This window comes from Molossus molossus, unplaced genomic scaffold (assembly GCF_014108415.1).
Source record: "Molossus molossus isolate mMolMol1 unplaced genomic scaffold, mMolMol1.p scaffold_m16_p_22, whole genome shotgun sequence".
Lineage (NCBI taxonomy): Eukaryota > Metazoa > Chordata > Mammalia > Chiroptera > Molossidae > Molossus > Molossus molossus.
Window position 1 is genome coordinate 2,701,439 of NW_023425358.1, and position 25,469 is coordinate 2,726,907.

Below are 25,469 nucleotides of genomic sequence, written 5' to 3' on the forward strand. Positions count from 1 at the left end.
CAACATGCCCACCTCCCATGTCCCAGCGCCCGGCTCTGCCTCCCTGCTCCTGCAACATGCCCACCTCCCATGTCTCAGCGCCCGGCTCTGCCTCCCTGCTCCTGCAACGTGCCCACCTCCCATGTCTCAGCGCCCGGCTCTGCCTCCCTGCTCCTGCAACATGCCCACCTCCCATGTCCCAGCGCCCGGCTCTGCCTCCCTGCTCCTGCAACATGCCCACCTCCCATGTCTCAGCGCCCGGCTCTGCCTCCCTGCTCCTGCAACATGCCCACCTCCCATGTCTCAGCGCCCGGCTCTGCCTCCCTGCTCCTGCAACATGCCCACCTCCCATGTCTCAGTGCCCGGCTCTGCCTCCATGCTCCTGCAACATGCCCACCTCCCATGTCTCAGCGCCCGGCTCTGCCTCCCTGCTCCTGCAACATGCCCACCTCCCATGTCTCAGCGCCCGGCTCTGCCTCCGGCTCCTGCAACATGCCCACCTCCCATGTCCCAGCGCCCGGCTCTGCCTCCCTGCTCCTGCAACATGCCCACCTCCCATGTCTCAGTCCCCGGCTCTGCCTCCCTGCTCCTGCAACATGCCCACCTCCGATGTCTCAGCGCCCAGCTCTGCCTCCGGCTCCTGCAACATGCCCACCTCCCATGTCTCAGCGCCCGGCTCTGCCTCCGGCTCCTGCAACATGCCCACCTCCCATGTCCCAGCGCCCGGCTCTGCCTCCCTGCTCCTGCAACGTGCCCACCTCCCATGTCTCAGCGCCCGGCTCTGCCTCCCTGCTCCTGCAACATGCCCACCTCCCATGTCCCCGCGCCCGGCTCTGCCTACCTGCTCCTGCAACATGCCCACCTCCCATGTCTCAGCGCCCGGCTCTGCCTCCCTGCTCCTGCAACATGCCCACCTCCCATGTCTCAGCGCCCGGCTCTGCCTCCCTGCTCCTGCAACGTGCCCACCTCCCATGTCTCAGCGCCCGGCTCTGCCTCCCTGCTCCTGCAACGTGCCCACCTCCCATGTCTCAGCGCCCGGCTCTGCCTCCCTGCTCCTGCAACATGCCCACCTCCCATGTCTCAGCGCCCGGCTCTGCCTCCCTGCTCCTGCTACGTGCCCACCTCCCATGTCTCAGCGCCCGGCTCTGCCTCCCTGCTCCTGCAACATGCCCACCTCCCATGTCTCAGCGCCCGGCTCTGCCTCCCTGCTCCTGCAACATGCCCACCTCCCATGTCCCAGCGCCCGGCTCTGCCTCCCTGCTCCTGCAACATGCCCACCTCCCATGTCTCAGCGCCCGGCTCTGCCTCCCTGCTCCTGCAACATGCCCACCTCCCATGTCTCAGCGCCCGGCTCTGCCTCCCTGCTCCTGCAACATGCCCACCTCCCATGTCTCAGCGCCCGGCTCTGCCTCCAGCTCCTGCAACATGCCCACCTCCCATGTCTCAGCGCCCGGCTCTGCCTCCCTGCTCCTGCAACATGCCCACCTCCCATGTCTCAGCGCCGGCTCTGCCTCCCTGCTCCTGCAACATGCCCACCTCCCATGTCTCAGAGCCCGGCTCTGCCTCCAGCTCCTGCAACATGCCCACCTCCCATGTCTCAGCGCCCGGCTCTGCCTCCCTGCTCCTGCAACATGCCCACCTCCCATGTCTCAGCGCCCGGCTCTGCCTCCCTGCTCCTGCAACATGCCCACCTCCCATGTCTCAGAGCCCGGCTCTGCCTCCAGCTCCTGCAACATGCCCACCTCCCATGTCTCAGCGCCCGGCTCTGCCTCCCTGCTCCTGCAACATGCCCACCTCCCATGTCCCAGCGCCCGGCTCTGCCTCCCTGCTCCTGCAACATGCCCACCTCCCATGTCTCAGCGCCCGGCTCTGCCTCCCTGCTCCTGCAACGTGCCCACCTCCCATGTCTCAGCGCCCGGCTCTGCCTCCCTGCTCCTGCAACATGCCCACCTCCCATGTCCCAGCGCCCGGCTCTGCCTCCCTGCTCCTGCAACATGCCCACCTCCCATGTCTCAGCGCCCGGCTCTGCCTCCCTGCTCCTGCAACATGCCCACCTCCCATGTCTCAGCGCCTGGCTCTGCCTCCCTGCTCCTGCAACATGCCCACCTCCCATGTCTCAGCGCCCGGCTCTGCCTCCAGCTCCTGCAACATGCCCACCTCCCATGTCTCAGCGCCCGGCTCTGCCTCCCTGCTCCTGCAACATGCCCACCTCCCATTTCTCAGCGCCCGGCTCTGCCTCCCTGCTCCTGCAACATGCCCACCTCCCATGTCTCAGCGCCCGGCTCTGCCTCCAGCTCCTGCAACATGCCCACCTCCCATGTCTCAGCGCCCGGCTCTGCCTCCCTGCTCCTGCAACATGCCCACCTCCCATGTCCCAGCGCCTGGCTCTGCCTCCGGCTCCTGCAACATGCCCACCTCCCATGTCTCAGCGCCCGGCTCTGCCTCCGGCTCCTGCAACATGCCCACCTCCCATGTCTCAGCGCCCGGCTCTGCCTCCGGCTCCTGCAACATGCCCACCTCCCATGTCTCAGCGCCCGGCTCTGCCTCCAGCTCCTGCAACATGCCCACCTCCCATGTCTCAGCGCCCGGCTCTGCCTCCCTGCTCCTGCAACATGCCCACCTCCCATGTCCCAGCGCCTGGCTCTGCCTCCCTGCTCCTGCAACATGCCCACCTCCCATGCCCACCTCCCATGTCTCAGCGCCCGGCTCTGCCTCCCTGCTCCTGCAACATGCCCACCTCCCATGTCTCAGCGCCCGGCTCTCAGACATGCTCGTGTGTCCAGCAGGGCATCCTTGCTGAGTTACAGTTGTCTGACTTGTAACTTTCAGGAGAGAGGCCAGGGCCCTGTCTTCTCACACCACCGTGCTGCTGACGTCACTCCTGCCTGCCCTTTTCTATACATTTTGTCAACCTTGTTATGAAATCATAAAACTATGGGTGCACAATAAACTTTGTTGTGCTTTTCTCATAAAAAAATTACACCAAAGATAAAAACACTTCCTGTGTCACTTTTCAAATTCCCCTTACTATTTCCCATTTCCCCTCGTAGGTAAAATTCAGAAGTGCTAAGTAATTGCTTTGGGGTCTTGATTACATGTTAGTTTTGGAAGAACTGCCATCCAAACAATACTTAGGAGGGACGTAAGCAGCGTGGCCGAGTGAGAAGACTCCTGTGTTTCTCCCCTTAAATTTCAACAGGTCAAACAACAACAACTAGACAGAGGACCCTGCTCAATAAACAGGCGTGCCCGAGAGTTTCGCCCACTGGCACAGCTTCGGTGGCTTACGGCAGCAAGCAGGGGAGGCAGGTGGGAGGACAGGGAGTGCCCGCAGGTACGGCTGGGCGCGGTGCAGCCCGGGGCGCCCAGCCCAGCGGTGGCGGAGAAGTGGTCTGCGGCCCTCACACCAGGGCCTGGAGTGTAAGACGCAGAAGAAGTGTCCCTCTGGGAAAAGGCTGCTCCCTTTCTCCTCCCCATTGCGGCAGCTTCTAGTAGGGGCTGCTGAGGCGCCTTAAACATCACAGCAGATACGCAGCGTTGCTGTCGAGAAGGCAGAGCTGCAGAATATTGTTCTCACCTCCACTGCCCACCCCTCCCAGCTCTGCATCCGAGCAGAAGCAGCTGAGATGCCTCAAACAATACAGCCAGCGGCTCCAACAGCCGTTAGTAACAAGGAGGCAGTGCTGGGAGCTTGCAGATCTGGTTTTCTGCCCCCGGCCGCATTGCCCACACGGTGGTGGTGCCCTGTAACTGAGGTAAGCCCGTTACAGAGGGGATGACGCTACCTCGGAGGGTCTACGGCATTTACCTCAGGGCATCAACAGCATCCACTGCCATCAGAGAGGTGTGGACAGTGGTGAGGAGAGAAAACAAAGACTTGCTCCATAGCACCATCTACTGGAAAACAGAACAAGGAACCTTATTTACAACTTGCTGAATTTTTAAGAGCAAATCAGTATCTAAATAAGAAAAGTGTTCACTACCTCAAATACATAAGCAGAGAAGCAATTCCTCAATACCATGAACAATCTAGGTGACATGGGAACACAGAGGAAAATGAAGAGTCTCCAGAAACCAAGTTCAATTAATGGAAGACTACAGTTAAATGATAGATCACTCAAGATTGCAGTTATAAAGTAACTCAACAAGACACAAGAAAAATCAGAAAGGCAGTTCAATGAGCTCATGAATCAAATTAATGAACAAAAAGAATATTTTACTAAAGAGAACTTTAGTACTTTGCTAAAAAGAACAAAACAGAAATTCTGGAGCTGAATAATTCAATAAAGAAAATGATGATTGCATTAGGGAACAATTGAAAATGGAGAGACCAGATGAAAAAGAGAATTAGTGAGCTCAAGATAAAAATCAGAAACCCAGGAGAAAGAACTAAGACTTAGGAAAGAATTCTATGAGAACTACTTGGTTCCATTAGAAAGAGCAACATAAGGATAATGGATGTACTAGAAGAAGGGAACTGAGAGACTATTCAAGGAAATAATTGATGAGAACTTCTCAGACCTATAAAAAGAGCTGGACCGAGAATTCAAGAAATTAACAAAACATCTAATTATCTCTAGAAGGTCTGAGCTGGTGGTACATCACATGCACAACACAAGGTCAATGTAGAGCAAATGTAGAGCAAAATGGCTTTATTGCATGTGCCTGGGTGCAGGCGGGCTGAGCCCAAAATAAAAGGGAGTCAGCCCCGAATAACAGCTGGGGTGTAGGTTATGTACTTTGCTTCTAGTTCTGGCAGTTCCTGCTGCCGTACTCTGCGTGGCTCACTGTCCACTTGGCAGTTGGACTGGTCTGCTATCTCGTCCTGCATCTGCTGGGTGATTCATTGTCTTGTAGATAATCCAATAATCCTCACTCAACAGAAGGCTAAGCAAAGGTCATGCAAGCAACGCATTTTTCACAGTTTCTGCCTTTTGCAAGCTTTTACCTTTACCCTTAAAAATGTTACTAACTCTTTCAATCTCAAGGCAAAAAAACCTTCTCCAAGACATATTATATGAAAACTGTCAAAGTTAATAACAAAGCATTCTCAAGCAGCTGGAAGGGGGATGTAACCTACACAGGAAATCCCATTACATCACCACCACGTATTTCAGTAGCAACATTGTAATCCAAGAGCGAGGAAAATAAAATATTTAAAATTTTGAAAGAGAAAAACCATCAGTCAAAGGTAATATATCTAAAGTTATCCTTTAAATATGAAGGAAAAAAACAAAGGCTTTTAGAGAATTTATTACCACGAGATCTGCGTTATAAGAAACATTAACAGCCTTTTTACCAGAAACACAAAGACAAAAGTGTCAGCAGCAAAATAGCACCAGCAATTGGACCTCAGTGCAGCAACCTTTATACCTCAGTTCTAGCTAAGAAAGAATTCAGAACCAAGACTCAAATATCAGCAAAGTTTATTTAGAAATCCACAGGGGTAGAAGAAGTGAGCTGTGGAGAAAGTGAGCCAGCTTGGCTGCATGGGCTCAGGACACAAGTCATAGAGACAAAAGAAGGGCCCTTGGAACTTAGGAGAAAGGAAGCGTCGATATATACACACCAGGGAGGGAGATGGGGAAAGACTCAGGCATGTCAGAGAGAGCATGTACCGGGTAAAAGTGGAGAGGGAGAGGCACGTTGTTCTTGAGAGAGCGCGCGGTGGGGGGACCATGCTGGGTCCTCTGTCCTCATGTTTTTTATCCCCTCTCTAAAGGTCAGGATCTTGAGCGAGAGGATCTCAACAGAATACTCGTCAGCAGCTTTTACAGGTGTCTTTTCAGAGTTGTGGTCTCCACTAACGTCGGAGGTGATTAGTCATTCCCGCTGGTCCTAACGCCAGCCGTGGTGTCTCCCTGCCTGCCCTTTCTGCTTTTCTGGGCCTGGAGCTGAAACACTACCGAGACCTAGATGTCATCTCTAGTTTGATCAAAACTCTTTGTGGTCAACAGACCACAGAATTTGTTCCTAAGATTACTTAATGTGGATCAGAAACTCATTGTCCTGAGGGCTTAATACTTGAGGGCATGGCCATGCAAGGGCTTATGTGGGAGTCTTATGCAGCTGTTCTCTAACCCCGTTTCTCCTCTAAGGGGTCTACACATGACCAGCGACATGCTAAGAGACGAAAGGCCAGGGGAGAGTCGGAACTGCATGACCTGCGGTATCCGAGGTCAGGCGGTCTAAACTACAGTGACATGCTTTGGGACAAAAAGTCCTTATTTTCCCAATTTTTCCATTGCTAGGTACCTGGGCCTTTTCGCCCTGGTGACCTCTGAGTGGACTGTTGTCCTTGCTCTGCTCATGTCTGTCTAACTGCCCACCACAAAGTATACATAACTTTGAGTAAGATGACAGCCAGAAGCAGGACATTGAAACTACTTCAGAATAGGATAGTTAAACACTTGATTAGAACATGAAAGTAAAAAGGGAAACAGCATGAATAATTAACGACTGCAATTTGGTAATAAATGCACAACATTAAAGGGGATAATTTGTGACAAGATGTGAATACAGACACGATACAAGGACTGTTGTGTGTATGAGACATTTTACACAAACTTAATGGAAACCACAAGATGCAAATCTAGAGCAGAGACACAAAATATTGTTTAAAACAAGGAAATGGAGAAAAATAAAAGAAAATCACCAAATATAGCAAACAGAAACACCACAGAAAAGAATCAATGGAGATACAGAGCAACCATAAAACAAAAGATAAAATTGCTATATTAAGTCCTCATCTATCAATAATCACCCTAAATGTAAAGGGATTGAACTTGCCAATTAAAAGACACAGAATAGCAGCATATATTCAAAAAGAAAAAAAAAAAGTCAGGAGACTCTTCTCACTTCCAAAGACACACAGGCACAAAGTGAAGGCACAGAAGATGATACTCTGAGCCAATGCTATCCAGGGAAACATGGATGTGTCAGACAAAGTCGATTTGAAGACAAAAAAAGTAATGAGTCAAAGATGCATCTTTTATAAGGATAAAGGGGACACGTCATCATGAAGATGTAATAAATATATTTTCATGAAGATGTAAAATATATATTTTCATGAAAATATATAAAGAAATTACTAGCAGACCTAAAGGGAGAAAGCAAAAAAATACAATTAAAGTAGAGGACCTGACTAGATAGATAATAAATACAAAAAAATCAATAAGAAAATATTGGCCTTACAGGACACATTAGATGAATGATGTTAATTGATATTTATAAAACTTTCCATCCCAAAATGATAAAATACACATTGTTCTCAAGTGCACACAAAATATCCTCAAGGGTAGACCACATAATGAAAGACAAAACTACTCTCAATAGCCCCGGCCAGTTTGGCTCAGCGGTTGAGCATCGGCCTGTGGACCAGAGAGTCCCAGGTTTGGTTCCCACTAGAGGCACATTATGCCCTCCCCCCAAAAAAAGATACTCTCAATAAATATAAGAAAATTGAGGTTAGCCTGGCTGGTGTAGCTCACTGGTTAAGAGTCGACCCTGCACAAAGAGGTCGCTGGTTCAATTCCCGGTCAGGGCACAACCCAGTTTGTGGGCCAGATCCCCAGTGGGGGGCATGCGGGAGGTGGCCGATCTATGTTCTTTCCCATCCATGTTTCTATCTCACTCTCCCTTCCTCTCTCTCTAAAATCAATAAAGAAAAAGAAAATTTTTTAAGAAAACTGATGTTATGCCAACCATGATTTCTGACCACAACAATATGAAACCGGAAATCAACTATAAGAACACTGGACATATCACAAATTGCTGGGATTTAAACAGCAGGCTACTGAACAACTATTGGGTCAAGGAACAAATTTAAAAAGGGATCAAAGGATACACAGAGAATAACTGAAATGACTATGTGACACACAAATGGGAGGGGGGAAGCCACAGTCATGCCACGAGGGAATGTGTCATTTTACAGGCTTCTCACGAACAAGTGAAACTCAAAGTTAAGAATATAACACTTCACCCTTAATAAAAGAACAAACAAAACCCAGAGTCAGTAAAAGGAAGAAAATAATAAAAATCAGAAGAGAAAAAATAAAATAGAGAACAAAAAAACAATAGAAAGAAATTTAAAAACAAAAATTTGGGTCTTTGAAAAGATAAACAAAATTGACAAATCTCTGGCTAGCCTCACTAAGAAAAAAAGAGAAAAGACTCATATAAATAAAATCAGAAATGAAAGTGAAGTTATAACAAACACCACAGAAATACAAAGGGTTATACAAGAATACTATGAAAAAGTGTATGCTGTCACATTAAGTAACCTGGAAGTCATTTAACAACAAAGTCTTAGAAATATATAACCTTCCTAGACTGAAACATGAAGAATTGGAAAACCTAAATGTGCCAATCAATAGTAAGAAACTTGCAAAAGGAATCAAAAGCTTCCAAAAAAAGAAAAGTTCAGGACCAGATGGCTTCATGGGTGAATTCTGTTAAACATTCCAAGAAGATTTAATACCAGTTCTTTTCAACTTCTTCCAAAAAGAAATTGATGTGGAGGAAATACTTCCTAATTTTACAAGGCCAACACTACCCTGATACCAAAACCAAGCAAGGACATCACAAAAAAATGAGAATTATAAGCCAATATCTCTGATTTTTACACAGATGTAAAAATAAAAATAAATAAAAAATTAAATACAAAAATACGTTAAAAGATCATAGATCACGATCAAGAAGAATTCATTGCAGGGATGCAAGGATAGTTCACATCTGCAAATCAATCACTCTGATACACCACATTAACAAAATATAAGATACAAATCATACTATTATATGAATAGATGCAGAGAAAGCATTTGACAAGATCCAACACCCATTTATGATTAAAACACTCAACAAAATGCATATAAAAGGATAGTACCACGACATAATAAAGGCCACATAGACCCTTAGGAACAATAGGACTGGAAGCCCTAGTCAAAATATTTATGCAAGAAAAAGTAAAAGGCATCCAAATGAGAAATATAGACATAAAGTGTCACCATTTGCAGATGATTCTATATATAAAGAAAACCCTAAAGACTCCATCAAATGTCTATTAGAAACAATAAAAAAATATAATTTGCAGGATTTAAAACTAATATACAGAAATCTTTTGCATTTCTATATATTAACAATGAAATACTGGAAAAATAAAGTAAGAAAACAATCCCATTTACAATCACAACAACAACAAAAATTTTTTTGGAATAAACAAAGCAAAACAGGTGAAAGACCTGTACGCTGAAAACGATAAGACAGCATTGGGAGAAATTGGAGAAGACACAAAGAAATGGAAAGATCTTGCCTGTTCATGGATTGGAAGAATTAATATTGTTAAAATGATCATCTTATGTACAGCAATATACAGATTTAATATGATCCCCACCAAATCCCAATGGCACTTTTCAAAGAAATGGAAAAAAATTCTCAAATGTATATGGAAGCATGAAAGTCCTCAAATAACCAAAGCAATCCTGAGAGACACACAAACTCAAAAGCATCACATTCCCTCACTTAAAATTGTACTACAAAGTTACAGTAATCAAGACAGTGTGGTATTGGCAGAAAAATAGAGCCAGCCCAATGGAACAGAACTGAGACCACAGACAGAAACTCACACATATATGAGCAGCTGAGTTCCCACAGAGGGGCTAGAAACATACAATGGAGAAAGAAAACCTCTTCAGTAAATGATGCTGGGAAACTGGAAAGCCATATTGTAAAAGACTGAGAATAGACTGCTCTCTGTCACCATACACAAAAATTAATCAAAATAGATTAAAAACTGGAATATAAGACCTGAAACAATAAAATAAATAAAAGAAAACATGCATTAAACTTATGAACCTTGATCTCAGAGGGATTTTTATGAACTTGATTCCTAAGGCAAGGAAATGAGAGCAAAAATAAATCAATAGGACTACATCAAACTAAGAAGTTCTACACAGCGAAGGAAACCACAACAACACAAAAAGGCAGCCAAAGGAATGGGAGAAGATATTTTCAAATGATAACTCTGAAAAAGGGCTAACACCCACAATATATAAAGAACTCACACAACTCAACAACAACAAAAATTCTATTTAAAATGAGCAGAGGACCTGAAGTTTTCTAAGGAAGACATACAAATAGCCAACAGATACATGAAGAGGTGTTCAACATAACTAGTTTTGGGGCAAATGTAAATAAAAACCACAATGAGATACTACCTCACACCTGTTAGAATGATTCTTATCAATGAGACAAGAAATAATAAGTGTTGGATAGGGTGTGGAGAAAAGGGAGCCCCCATACACTGCTGGTAGGAATGTAAATTGGTGCAGCCACTGTGGAAAATGGTATGGAGGTGGTTCCTAAAAAAAAATTAGGAATAGAGCTACCATATGACCCAGCAATCCCTCTTCCAGTGTGAAAATGACTCCCCAAAATTGAACACACTTACTTATAAAGATATACATACCCCTATGTTCATTGCTGCATTATTTACAAGAGCCAAGACATGGAAAGAACCTAAGTGTCCTTTGACAGACAATTGGATAAAGAAGGTGTTCTACTTTCTGTAGATTCTATTACAGTCTGAAAATGAAATACATTTTAATAAACACTAGCTCTATAATTATTCTAAGTATGTATACAGTTTTTGGGACACCCTATTTTTTTACAATGGAATACTACTGAGCCATAAGAAAAGAAGAAATATTGCCATTTGCAACAACATAGATAAATTTTCAGAGTATTATACTAAATGAAATAAATCGGACAGAAAACAAGAACCATATAATTTCACTCATATTTGGGATGTAAAACAAAAAGCAACAAACATGGAAAATAAAGGAAAATCAAATTCATAGATACAGACAACAGTGTGGTGGTCACCAGAGGGAAAGAGGGGGAGAGTGGATAACAGTACAGGGGTCAGCTACATGGCGAGAAAGGAAACTGAACTCTGGATGGTGAGCCACAGCTGAGTATACAGATATCATGTTATAATGTTGCACACCTGAAATTTATATGTTATTAACCATTGTTACTCTAATAAGTTTAACAAAACCTTTAAAGCAACATTTGTTTCCTAATGTGGCACATACCAATACATTTAATGCATTCAATGTCCTGATAAGTATATTACATAAATACTGTCTTTATATCTTATTCTACTAATGAGGAAACTAACGTACTGCAATTCTACAATTCAGTTCTGGCACTAACTACCCTGAGTTATCTTACACCAGGTTAAGGGCACAGTTCCCAAAGAACTGTCCTCCCTTCAGATACCAGCCACAGTTATGCTACATGACACTGAGCCGCGGTGGCTGCGCGTAATGACAAAATGTTAAAAAGAGAATATTTCGCCCTGGCCAGTGTGGCTCAGTTGGTAGGGCCTCATCTGTGCACCGAAAGGTAGCTGGTTTGATTTCTGGTGAGGACAGATGCCCAGGGGGCGGGCTCCATCCCTGGTAGGGGCACGCAGGAGGCAGCTGGTGGATTTCACTGGCACATCGACCTCCCTCCCCCCCCTTCCTCTTCTCTAAAAATATATTTAAACTATTAAAAAATAAAGGATAATATTTTGGTAAAAATAGCCACTAAAAGACAATTTTGAATATGGTGGTTTAGCTCCCTGTGTTGAGATGTTTCAGAGACACTGGATAGTTATAAGTAATTTAAACTAATTGTATGAAGTGTTTTAGACCCGTGGTTCTCAAATATCAATCTTTAGACTGGTGTCAAACCTTGATAAAACTCATTCCTTTTAACAAAATTATAAAAAGAAGGAAAATGTAATGATATTAATATTGATCTAAATATTTGTTTAAAAGGGCTGTTGTTTTCTTGTTAACACTTTCTGGGAATTATTGTCCTTTCAAAGTAACATGATGATAACAATGGATACTAAATTTAAATAAATAAATTATATACTATATATATTATAATGTATAACTTGCAAAATAACTGTTGGCAAGCATACATTGCTTTTATTTATTTTTTCAGGATTTCTGTGGGCTTTTTTATTTTTGCTTGGTTATTCCTTGTTTTATACAGCAGATCCTTTAAAAATGTCATTTCATTCAAAAGCATCTTGTTATAAGATTGATGAGACGTCACAGTGGCAACGAAACTTCTATTTCTGTTAATTGGCCTATAGCCAAGTCGGTTCCCTTGTTGTACCTGCAGTTTCACCTGCAGAACCTTTCACCAGGGTCTCTGCTCTCGATTATTAACTGCAGGTGCCATTTTGTCCACCAGATGGCAGAGCAGCTCCACACTGCACCTTTGCTACTTCTGCCAGTTTGCCCTTGGTAAAAATCATTTTGTCTTTCGAAAAACATCTTATTTCCTCTTTTTAGGATTTTCCCTCAAGGAGTATTTTGAACAGAAGTATTTTGTATCCCAACCTAGAAATGAATTTCCCAGTATTGTGGTTAGGCTTGCCTCTGTGTTTTTTATTCATTATAAATCTCTATTAATAATACAAAGACCTAAGTGAGCTGTTTTAGAGGCAGAAAGATGATCTGAGGGAGAAAAGGGAAAGAATTCATCTTAAATTTTATCCTTCTCCCTTCTAACGCCCACCACCACCCACCACCCACCACACACACACACACACAAACATGCACACACATGTACACTTGCACACCCATGCATTCACACACACAGGCACACTTACATATATAAACACACACATGCACATATACAGGCACACACCCTACACATTCACATGCACACTTGCACACCTGTGCACACTTACACATATAAACACGTACACACATACACACACGCACATCCCTGCATGTACAGCAAAAGTTCAGAATGTGCAGGGACAGGTACACCAGGTGTGGGGCAGAAAGGATAGGGTTGTTGGGTTGATCAGAATAAAATGATTCCCCAGATCCGGAAAAATACAGCCACTGAGGAGAAACAAAGAGGAACGCCACGCTGCCACCTAGTGCCGTGAACTATGTCTTTCTAGATATGCACAAACCAGACCTTTCTCTTTATTCTTCCCTTGTGGGGAGGCCGCCGCTCGGAGGGACTTGATGTTACACCCTTCCTTGTCTGTTCCCACCCAGACCTGAGGCAGGTGTTAGGCCCAAACCAAGTGCTCAGTAAATTCATACTTCTTCATCGAGTCATAGCCTGCAAACGTAGGGCTCGTAGAACTTAGTCTCCAGACCTGCCATCCCTTAGTGCCAGCTAATGTCGCAGCAGACCATTCGTGCACCCTCAGAACCACAGCACTACCCTACGGCCCTGCCATTATTCCACCCGGAGAATCATAATTATCACATGTGGTCAACTTTCTCTAAAATCCTCCGTTTCGGAAAAACTGAGTAACCCTAATATGCTTCCTTAAATGCTTTGTCTTAGTGGGAACTGACTGGCTGCAAAAAAGTCCCACGTCTTCTGAAACCATCCTGCTAAAGCCTCACTTCCTTGTCCTGGGCCAGGAGCTCAGAACCCAGGGCAAGACGGGGCCTGTCTGGGTGCAGAAGAAGGAAAAGGAGGCGTCCCCCCCCCATTTGGCCTGAGGGGATCTTTACAGTAGCTGAGCTGAGCTGAGGCACCCTCCTTCCTTCCTTGTGTTTTTCTTCCACTTCTCAGAGCACCTCTCTCTACACTCTGCAGTTCCACAGTCTGGTTTAAATCAGACTACTCCTTTGTTAGCTAGGTGACATCATGATAGCCTCTCCTGACCTAGCTTCTCAAAGTAAAAGGAAGAGAACAGAACCTCAGCCACGCCCCCTTGTGGGGCTTCATCCTCTCAGTCTAACCTTTCCCCTAAACAAAAACTAATTACATGCTGTATTCCGGCATTCAAATCAAAACTCATTTTTTACAATGTCAGAATGTCACTTCTGGGAAAGCGACCTCCTTGAATTAATTCACAATAATGTGAAAATGGCTAATAAGGGCCTCTCCCTCCTGGAGTTAGATAATCCTTGTCAGAATTCTCAAACTACAAAATGTTAGAAGTGAGTTAGTGCTTAGAGGTCATGGGGTTCAAATCGCACACTCTCCAAAGGATGCAAATGGATCCTGAGGATGTTAAGTGGATGGCCCAGTGCCCGGAGTGTTTCACAGAGGAGCCCACAGCAGAATACAATAGAGTCAGTGTCCTGAACTCTGTCCGGATTCTTTCCAATGTCCCGCAGGGATTCTATTCCTGCCTGTTTTCTTTGGCTTCTTCCCATTGTCCACATCTGAGCCCGTTAATGCAATTCTCCTCTTCCCTCTGCTTTTCTTAGTTATCACCATCTTGCTGAGATAGCACAAAGATCTCCTTCAAAGCTTAGAATTTTGTTGTTGTTAATCCTCCCCCAAGGATATTTTTCCAATTTATCTTTGGATAGAGTGGGAGGAAGAGAGAAGGAGAGAGGATGCCAGAGAGAAGCATGGATCGGTTGCCTCCCACACGACCCGACCAGGGCTGCGAGGGCAGGGAGGTAAGTGCCCTTGACCGGAGTTGAACCCGCCACAGTTTGGTCCGCAGGCCTGCGCCCTAACCGCTCTATCCACTGAGCCAAACCGGCCAAGGCAATGCTCAGAATTCTTTGGGGAAGGGCTTCAGTCTCCACATTTAAGACACTTAAGAACAGGGTTGTTTTGTGAGAACAAATAGAAGACATTTCCAGACGTGAAAAACGATGTGCGCAAACGGGTCAGGGGCAGCATTCGTACCAGTGAACAGGGCCGTGCAAACCGCCTGGTGAAGGCATCGGCCCAGATGGCATCTTCACGTGTGCAAACGGCAACTGGTAGCAGAAAGCAAGGCTGGAATGACGTGGCTAAGGACTCGGCTGCCCCCTCCAGGGCTTGGCTAGTCCACCGTGGGAGCAAACCGGTGAGGACGGCGGGGACGCGGAGAGAAGGGAGCAGCCTCACCATCTGCTTTCCTTCCGCCCCTACTGCCCTGGGAGGCTTCGTTAAAATAGGAGCACTCGGCCTTCTCGGGCACACTGAATCAGGATTTCTGGGGGCCGGACTGCTACAGGCAATGTTTGTCCCCCCCCCCTACACACACACACACACACACACACACACACACTTCATATGCAGATTTCCTGGCTTCCAGGGTGATGGCGTTAGAGCGGGGCTTTGGCAGGAGATTAGGTCACCAGACCGGCCCTCACCCCTTCCGCCCTGTGGAGACAGAGAAGAGCACCATCGAAGAACCAGGGAGCACATTCCCTCCAGGTATGAAATCTTGCCAACATCTTGATCATGGACTTGCCGGCCTCCAGGATTACGAGAAATCAGTTTCTCTTTGTTACGTCACCCAGTCCACGGTTTTCTATTACTGCAGCCTGAACGCTGGTAATATTTTTCCCCAACATTTTATGAAAATGTTGAAACCTACAGTTCAGTTGAAAGAATTTCATAGTAATATGTATATATGCACCATGTAGAGTCCACCATTAACCCTGTTAATTTTACTTTTAAAATCATGGAGTACTAGTAACTTCTTTGGGGTGTGTAGGTCTTTGAATTACATACTTGAACATGTGTATATATATTCGTGTGACCACCACCTCAGCCAGATCTCTTTTGATAGCCCCTCTGCCCTTCTTACCCCTGGCTAGCAAGGGGGATTGATTGTGATGTGTCTGGATTTGAATTTCTCTGGGTTCGTCTTGTTTTGGGGGTTCACTGAGTTCCTTAGATCTGTAAGTGTATATCTTTCACCAAATTTACAGAGTTTTCAACTATTTCTCTATATATTTCTTCAACCTACTGTTTTCCTCTCTTTCTAAAACACCAGTGACAAACGTTAGCTTATTTGTGTCCCTGAAGCTCTGTCCATCCTGTTTCCGGTTTTTCTGTTGTTCGAATTGGATGATTTCTGTTGATCTATCTTCAGGTTCACTGTCTCTTCTGTCATTTCTATTCTGCTTCTGATCCTGTACAGTGTTTTGTTTTGTTTTGTCAAGTTCATTTACTGTGTTTTACAGCTCTTTCTCTTTAACCCCTCTTTATGTCTCCTGCTTCTGTGCTGAGAAATTTTATTTCCTTTCTGTTTCAGGAGTTGTGAGCGCTGTTGGAACGCTTCCCAGCAGCTGCTTCAGAGTCAAGGTCAGGTATTGCCACCATCTGTGTCGCCACAGCCTCTCAGCCGGGTGTCCTCTTCCGTGTGCGCTGAGGTCTTCCTGCTTTGCCAGGTAATTTGGGATTCTGTCCTGGACATTTTGAAGATTATGTGCGAGACTCTGAATCTTGTTCAAATTCATCGGAGAATATTGATTTTTTCAGAGGCAATCAACCTGGTTACATTCCGGGCGCAGCTCCAACCTGCCCATTGTGTGCCTGGCGTCACAGCCCGCAGCGAGGGGACCTGCGCACGGGGGGCCACGCTGGGCTGCGGTCGGCCAGACCCCGCCTGCCGGCCAGTCTCGCGGTCTCCGACGTGCGGCCAGGAGAGGGCCGGACCCCATAACCCCATAAGTAACTTCATGGGATCGCCTACTGATGTCTCTCCATTCCTGATGCTGTCAGCACTTTGTCTTCCGCGGCTTCCCTTTCAGGCCTCTGTACAGAGCCTGAGACTTTAATGCCCTCCTTCTACTGAATATTTTTGTGAGTGTCCTTGTATCCAGGGACCACAGCGGGGTGGGGGGGGCGAGTAATGAGGGTTTCCTTGCCTTCTTAGGACCCCAGTTTTCCTAGTTAGAGAGGAAGCTTCCTCTTCCTCAGAGTGGGCTCCTGCGGCCACTGTTGCCGACACAGATTGCAGGGGTCAGAGGTGGGACAGAGGTGGGACAGAGGGGGGACAGACAGCCAGAGCAGGGCGGCTCTCTGCGTTCTCCCCGAGTGCCTTGACTCCCATGTTCCTCCACACGGAGCTAGGAAGCTTCTCCTGGAATCTCCCCATCACCCTCCTGTGCCTGCTTCTGGGTTTGGGGCTGTGTTGAGTTCAGGCTGGGGATATATATAAGAAAAAAATTGGTAACATCAATGCCAGTTGAGTGGTCCGAATTTAGGTTTTTATCCCTATGTCACCATCACTGTTTACTTTCCAGATTTCTCAGACTTCCTCCCAGAACCAAACTCCCGGCAGTTATTACATGAGGTGATATGAATATGCCTTTAGGTGAGAAATTACTGGCTTCCATTGTGCTTCTCCCCACCTGTTCCTGAAAATTCCATGATGATCACTGGAGTCCAAGCTCAAGCACCCTCCTTCCACGTGGTGTCCCTGAGTTCCCAGCGAGCTGATCTCTCCTCCTCCTCTGAATGTGCACAGAACTGACGCCCTTTTTAGAATAATTTGACTTTAGCTATGGACCTGTGTTTCTTTGCCAAATATGGAAAATAATGAAAGTTTCTAGTGTCCATTTAAAACAGGGCGGATGCTCAGGTGATCCATTTTCTGGGAGCCAAAGGAGATGCTCTGCTCCACGCCGGGCAGGCCAGGCTCGTGGCCTTGGACTGAGCCAGCTCCGGATGTGAGCAACTACCCAAGTTCCTACAAAGACCCGCCTTTGCTTAGAACATGGATCACACCCGGCTGCCAAGACTCTCTGAAGCCCCAACACAGTCTGTTCTTCTCTCCTCCATACTCCCTGCTTTGGCCAGGTTAACAGGCTCTCATTTCTGCATAATAATATTTCTGAAATACCTTCTATGTCCATAACATTTTCCACTGTACCCCTCTGTTATAGCAGTAGTAATAAGCCACTTCGCCTAGGTGACCTCTCTGTGTGGCCTCACCTGTCTTACTGCACTTCTCATACACTCACAGATGCATTGGTGTGTCCTTGGGAAGTTTGGCAGCTGGCAAAATTCTAGGCAGCAGGCTGGCACTTGATGAATATTTGTTGGATTTTTTTGATAAATACTCTTCTCTTGTGTTATCTGCATCTAGCCTCTCCAACTAGGCTGTCAGGGTAGTTCTAGCACAGTTACCCCTTACTCTTACCCGTCATTTTCAGAGTCACCCAGGATATTTTTTGAAAAAAGCAGTCAGTGAACCGAAACATTAATGCCGTGGCCCTTCTGGGGGGTGCCTCGGGTGTGCCTACTGCATGGCTTTCAAATCACGAGTCACAGAAGAGCGGTGTCTCCTGAAATGTCAGCAGACACTCTGTGAAAAGGAGAAGCACCTGCGGCAGGCCCCAGGGGTGGTGACCTCTGCTGTTCACCTCCTGGGGGATCCCTGCCCCTTGAGGGAGCGTTTGACTTACTGACAGTCATCTAACAAATAGAATATGGAAAAGGGGTGTTACTTTCAAGGTCACAAAAACTGCGTGTCTTAGAAGAAGAACAAAGTCAGGGGACTCACCCTTCTTGATTTCAAAAGTTACTGTAAAACGGCAGCAATCAAAACCGTATGCGCTGCCACAAACACGGACAGGTGTACGGGTGGAGGAGAATAGAGAGCCGAGAACCGAACGCGCAGGTGATGACGAAATGTGAAGACAGTTCGAGGGGGGCGTCTCTTCAACAAACGGTGGTGGGAAAGCCGTCCTACACTTGCCAGGAATCCAGGCCGGCCCTCACCTTACAGCAGTGCAGCTGACTCACGGGCTAAAGAGCCGGCACAGAGGTGAAACTCAGACTCCTAGGGAAAAAACTTCACGACACTGTCAGAAGGACAAAAACGTCCATCAAAGTACACTATCAAGAGAGTAAAAAGGCAACCTACAAAATGGGAGAAAATATTTGCAAATCCTATATCTGATAGGAGATTAATATCTAGAGCATATAAGGAACGTCTATAACTCAAAAACAACCCAATCCAAAAAAAGGTAGAGGACTTAAATAGACCTTTCTCCAAAGAAGACATAAAAATGGGCAATAAACACATGGAAAGATGCTCAGTGCCACTAATCATTAAGGAAATGAAAATCAAAACCATAGTGCGACACCACGTCAAGCCCACTAGGGTGGATAGAATGAAACACAGCCCAGAACAGAATGAGCTTTGACAGGATGTGGGAAACTAGAACTTTTGTCCACTGTTGGTGGGAAAGTAAAGCGGTGCAGCCACAGTGGAAAACAGCATGATGTTGCTCAAAACATTCAAAACAGAGGTGTCGCGTGCTTTCATAATCCATTTCAGGATATACACTCACACTCATTAAAAGCAAAGATGCAAGAGGTATTTGTGCACAAGCGGTGGTAGAATCAGTCACAGGTTGCAATGTGGAAGCAGTCCAAGTGCTCGTCGACGGGAGTGGTACAGGAACTGCTGTGTGTAAGTACAACGGATGTTATTACACAGTGTGGGAAAGGAAGGGAACCTGACAAGGCCACACGGCAGAGGAGCCTTCACCTGCTACGTGACGTAAGCCAGACGCAGAGCAGCAGATACTGTGCCATCCCACTACTCTGAAATCCCTAGAGGGGAAAATTCAGACAGAAAGTACAGGAGTGGTTCCCAGCAGCTGGGAGGGTGGGGGGATAGAGATTGTTTAAAGGGGCAGAGTGTCAGTTTTGAGAGATGAAAAGTTTCTGTAGACAAATGGCAGTGCCGGCTACACAGCAGTGTTAATGTTCTCAAACCTCCGATGGCCCAGCCGGTGTGCTCAGTGGTTGAGCCCCGACCCATGCACCAAGAGGTCGCTGGTTCGATTCCCAGTCAGGAATGTGAGCCCATGCCCAGGATGTGAGCCCCATCCCTAGTGGGGGGCATGCAGGAGGCGGCCAATCAATGTTCTCTCTCACCTTTGTTTTTATCTCTCTCTTTCCCTCTCTCTTCCTCTCTCTAAAATCAATAAAGAAAAAAATATATTTTTTTTTATCCTCACCGGAGGATATTTTTTCATTTTTTATTCAGATAGAGCAGGAGGGAGAGAGAGGAAGAGAGAGAGAGAAACATCGACGTGAAAGGGACACATCTAGTGGCTGCCACCCACACGACCCGACCCAACCAGGGCCGGGGACAAACTGCAACCGAGGTACCCGCCCTTAGCGGGAAGGAACCCGGGCATCTCTGGACTGTGGGCCGACGCTCTAACCGCTGAGCCAAACCGGCCAGGGCGAAAAAAATATTTGTAAAGGCCTTTACGCTCATTATAGTTAACATATACTCTGTGGGGTGCATTTTTTAAAAAGGTTCGGATGGTTAGGTTCATGTTGTGTATATTTTGCCACAATAAAAAAATCTGTCTCCCACCTTTGTTCTCGTTGTCTCTCATTCTCTTTGCTCCCTGGGGACAGCCAGCTGCGGGTGCAGAGACGGCCCTGGGAAGACGCCTATGCGACCAGAGCCCAGGCCTGCCAACACTGGGTGCGAGCTGGAGGCGGCTCCGCGAAGACCCGTCCGCAGCGGGCACAGGAGCCTCGGCCTGGATCCTCCCACGCAGAGGCGGAGACGGCTCAGCGCTGCCCAGCACCTGGCCTGCAGGCGTGATGGACCCTGGGACTGAAACCCTTGACCGACCACCCTCGGGCTCCTCACCGCGTGGTGAGGTAATACACGTTCGCAGTCTCAGCCCCTAGGTTCCAGAGTGCCGACTTGAACCAGGTGCTCTGTGCTCAGGGAGTCTCTCCCGACCTTTTAAACTGAAGGCTTACATGGAATTTCTCTGGCTAGGCGCAAAAAGATGTAGAAGAGCAAAAACAAATGTTTAGGAAAAAATCATTGCCAGATTTAATTCAGGCCCCAAACATCTAGAAGTGGGTATGGAAGAACAGAGTCCTGGGATCAAGAGAACCGTGCGGACTTGCTGGATCTCAGAAGAGTCCAGCGGAAACGGGGCGTGGGCATGCTGGAAGGGTTACTCAGAAAGCTTCTACAGACGAACAATCGGTACGTGTGTTTACCGCAGGAAAATGAATTTACTTGCAAAATATTTGTGAACATGATCAGTGCCTGAGTGATAAGTAAAACAAGACCCAAGGTAGCTCCTGAGCTCCCATGTGCACAAAATACCCTGACATCCCTGCTGGGCCCCCTTAGCGGAGGGCACTGAGACAACCACAGATTTCCTCTCTGGAGCCCCCAGCTCCCACAGCACCCCACATGCATCTCCGTCCGGCTCCCCGTGGGCGCCACAGAGCAAGGAGGGTGGCTGTCCCAGCCTGGAGGCATGGGCCCCTGGGAATGCATATGGTGGAGAGAGCTTGCAACCTGCCCTGAGTCACGTGTTCAAGTCCCCTCTGTCACTGACTAGCTGTGACCTACGAGGCAAAGCATCTAATGCTTTTGAGCCTCGGGCTTTTTTTAAATCTGCAAATGGGAAGAAGAACCCCCTCTCCCCCAGAGCTGCTCTGTAGATTAAATGGTGATGTTATACACAGCGGTGCTTTGCGGACTGTAATTAGTATAAAGTATTATTACAATGACATTTCACCCTAGTTAGTAGAATATTCTTTGTTCATTGGGGTTTTCCATTCTGACGACCAGTGTATTTTGTGCCACTTGGATCAAGTGCAAAGGAAACTGCATTGCCAGTTTTCTACGAGAGATTTGATAGTTGTCTTCACACAGGGAGGTCCAGAGAGGAAGGGAAATCGGGCTAGCTGGGCTCCACTTAACACTAATAGCATATTTAAAGGCTTGGAATAACTCTAGTGTAGATGCTGAACCACAAAAATACACATTTCCAATGATGAAAATAAGCCCCGTGGGTGTCTGAGGACAGTGGTGCTTTGCTTAAAAATGTGGAGAGTTCCGCTCATGGCAACAAAAGTGGAAGGGCAGGAAAAGGAAACACGAACGTGAAAAGGAGGTTCTAGAGGGACTTGTCCCATAGCAGTAACCAGTGTCGGCCCCATCGGCACTGCTGTACTTAACCTAGTTATTAACAACGGGAAGCAGGCAAGGGAAGGCCAAACAGTAGAGTGCATTTGGACAGCGGGCCTGAAGCTGTGGCTTTGCTCCCCAGGGAGCCACAGGTCCATTCTCCACAGACCACTGGGGGAAGGGACTGGACAGGGGGAGATAGACCCATGCCCAGTAAACCTGGGGGGGCTAGGGAAGGTGCTTTCTGTCAGTCACACCTGAGCACAGGTCACTGGCCAAAGTAGTCATGGTCACTGCAAGAGAGGGAAGATTTGAGATGTTAATGCCCTAAACAAAGAAGTTAGCCTTCTTGGCAGGTTGCACTTGACTCCTGGCTTGCAGGGCTCTCTCGTTCCCGCATCCTGTATTTGACCATGTGGACCCCACACGCCATGGACTAAAGGGCTGCAACTAGCCTGATGCTGAACTGGACCTGGCTGCAACATGGAGCCGAAACTCTGGACACTGGCTTTGATTTTAGCTCTGCTGAAGCCCCAACTACACCTATTTCAGGACTGGATTAAGGGAAATGGGACTTTGGAAATGTAGAGATGTAATTCCATACAAATAAAAATCACTCATTGTCTCATTCAAGTCTCAGAAAATTCATTTTCTTTACATATCATAAGGACTCCATCCCAGCACTCACTGGGGAAAGGGACACCCCAAGTTCCCCAATGACACCATGATCAAGTAAATTTGGGAAATGTTCTAAACAATATACCTCTTTTATTTATTAAAAAAGAACACTAATGCATTTTTTTAAAAAAAAGAAGTCCTGCTGTAAAGAAAAAAAAATCCATCAATTTTTGTTTATTTCACTCTTACCCAAATTGACTTGCTTATCAAATCCTTTCATTATGGAACATCTGTTAACATTGCACAATATAATATTGTTCTAAAAAACATAATCAGGCAAATATACGTCTTTTACATTCGTATCCAACTTACAAATTCTTTATGGTTAGTAAGCCCAATCATTGTGAAGACCTAGAAATCTGGAGGTGGGCAGTGGGCACCGGTTCAGGAGCTTGAGATGCCAGGGTTGGACTCCTTATGATCCTTCCCTTCCTCTCCTGCGTGATGCCTCTGGGTGGCATGGTGGGCGCACCAGCTTAAGGCATAATAAGAATGTTCCAGGCAAGAAGAAGACAAGAAACAGAGTGATGTGTTCTGTCTGTTTGTTTTGTTTTTGTACCACGAAAAGCAAACATTTTCTAAATAAGATTTCCACTTGCACGGTATCATCTGGCCACTAACAACTGCGGGAGAGGTGGGAAGAGTGAGTATCTCGTTTGAGGCTGCACACATCTGTCATGAACAGAGGAGAGATGTCCTGGCAGGAAAGAAGGCAAAGAATGGGGTCTGCAGGCGGGGGCATGCGAGCAGCAGCAAAACCCGCCTCTGCTCCTAGGAAGACAGTTCAAGGTTCGTGTGTCCTCCAGATGCATGTGCTCTTAAAGTAGTTAAACTGTAACGCAGAACGAGGCGGAATCTTGATTTTTAAGCCCAGATGCTTTAAGGTGACAGATATCTGAGAGGCGGACACAGGAAGCGATTGTGGAGTAAAGAGTTTACAGTTGCAGGATGAGAGTCTCTAGGAAATAACTCAGTGGGGAAGTTGTCTTTTCCCTGTCAAATATCAAACATTCTAAAGCTCCCTCACTTAACACCCTCAGCGGGTATTGACACGGAGCTGGAGCAAACCTATGAGCGTGAGAACAGAATTCAGGTGAAATCAGGACAGAACTCACTAAACGCAGATCCAGGTGCTGAAATTGAAGCAGTTCTAGGATGAAGAACCAAAGGTCCTTTGCAATTGGTGTTTCCGGAGGTTATGTGAAAAGTGAGATGGTATCATTGAGCACACAGAATATAATCAGACAACGACCACAAAGCGGGGTAGGCGGAACCTAACCAAAACTAAAACAGATGTTTTTCAGTCGTTCTCGATCAAAAGTGTCATAAATATCCTAGCAAGGATGAATCAGTTTATAATGTTGTCATTGCAATTGCTGCATCTAATAATTGCTCGGTGCCCTCGATGGGCAGAAAGAGAATCACATGTTTACCCAGGTTTCTTCACACCTAGAGTGCCTTTGCACATAGACACTGTTTCCTCCAAGACACAAATGAATACTGTTCGGAAAGGTTTAAAAACTTGCCCAAAACCACATTGGCAGCAAGTGGCAGGTGCGAGATTCTAACTAAAATCTGCTTGTCTCCAAAACCGGAGCATTTTCCATGCTGCTACAGGGCCACTTCCGGTCGGCCCAACACTGGTATATTCAGTTAAATCTGGTCTTTAATGCTTCCTTCTGTGATCATTGTACTTTTATAATTTAAAAGACCTTATTAGAGACTGCAATACTCTGCTAGGGCTACTATCACAAATGCTACAGACCAAATGGCTTAACCAACAGAAACTTATTTTCCTGGAGTTCTGAAGACCAGAAACTCAAGATCAAGGTGTCAGAGCATCGGTTTCTTCCGTGGCCTCTCTCCTTGGCTTTCAGCTGGCTGCCTTCTCACGATTCCCCACATGGTCTTTCTTCCACACACGCACATGTCTGTGTCCACATTCCCTCTTCTTTAAGGACACCAGCCATATTGGATGAAGCCCATCCTAACAGCCTCATTTTAACTTAATTAGCTCTTTGAAGACCTTATTTCCAAATGTGGTTACATTCTCAGGTACTAAAAGTTAGAGCTCCAACATATGAATTGGGGAGGACACAATTCACCCATAACAGAGGCATTAAGTCATATCTTAAGAAAAACCTTATACACAGGTTTTTGATTGAATACTTGACAGGCATTACCCATCATCTTGGCTTCCAGGACAACCCCATGGTTTTGGTAATTATGACTCCTAGATAATTCTGAGATGAGCTAAAAGACCAAGATCATTTAGCCAAAAGATTTATAAGATCACATTAGAACAACAAACTGTGGAAATTAGGTAACATTTCAGTTTCAGACTGAATTACATAGTATGGTTTTCAAAATATTTTACATTAATTCCCCAGTGCCCTCTCCAATCATGCTCTTTATTACCATGTCAAGCCAGTTAGGAAGAAGCCTTGAAGACCCACTGATCTCATCACAAAACAGTTCTTTATTCTTATGAGAACTGGGCAAGATCAGCAGACCCCAACAATTGTCTATTGTGCTTAACCAAAGTGCTGGAGGGATCGGTGGGTGCCCTTGCAAGAGAGAAGTTAATGAATTTGCAACACAGAACATATTATATTTGCAAATTTCCCATGAAAAGTACATGTTTGCCAAGCCATTATACATATTTATTCTCTGAATATTTTGTTAAAGAATAGGGAAGGAAAACGTTTCAATGTCCAAGTGAGATTTTCAAAAAGCAAGTGGCAGAGTGCCATCAACATCACGGCACTGTGGGAAAAACTTTGTCTCTCCCCTAAGGTTACAAGTTGGAGAATTATAATTCAACACAGGTTCCTGCTCAACGCATGAACACATCTGAGAGAGCCCTACATTGGGCCATTGAAGGTGGGCAGATCAGAGGGAGCAGGGAGGCAGGATGAGGGCAAAGACAAGGAACAAACACAGTCTGGTGCTCACACGCCCAGCAGGCGCAGTATCAGTGCAGGGTTGGGTTACAACCCCCGCTGGGCAGTCGAGAGGGGGCAGAGGCAGCATTCCTGTCTGAGCCCGGTGACAGGCAGAAAGGCAGTACAAAGGATGGCAGCTGCACTGGAGAAGCCCCTGTCACCTGGGAAAAAAACAA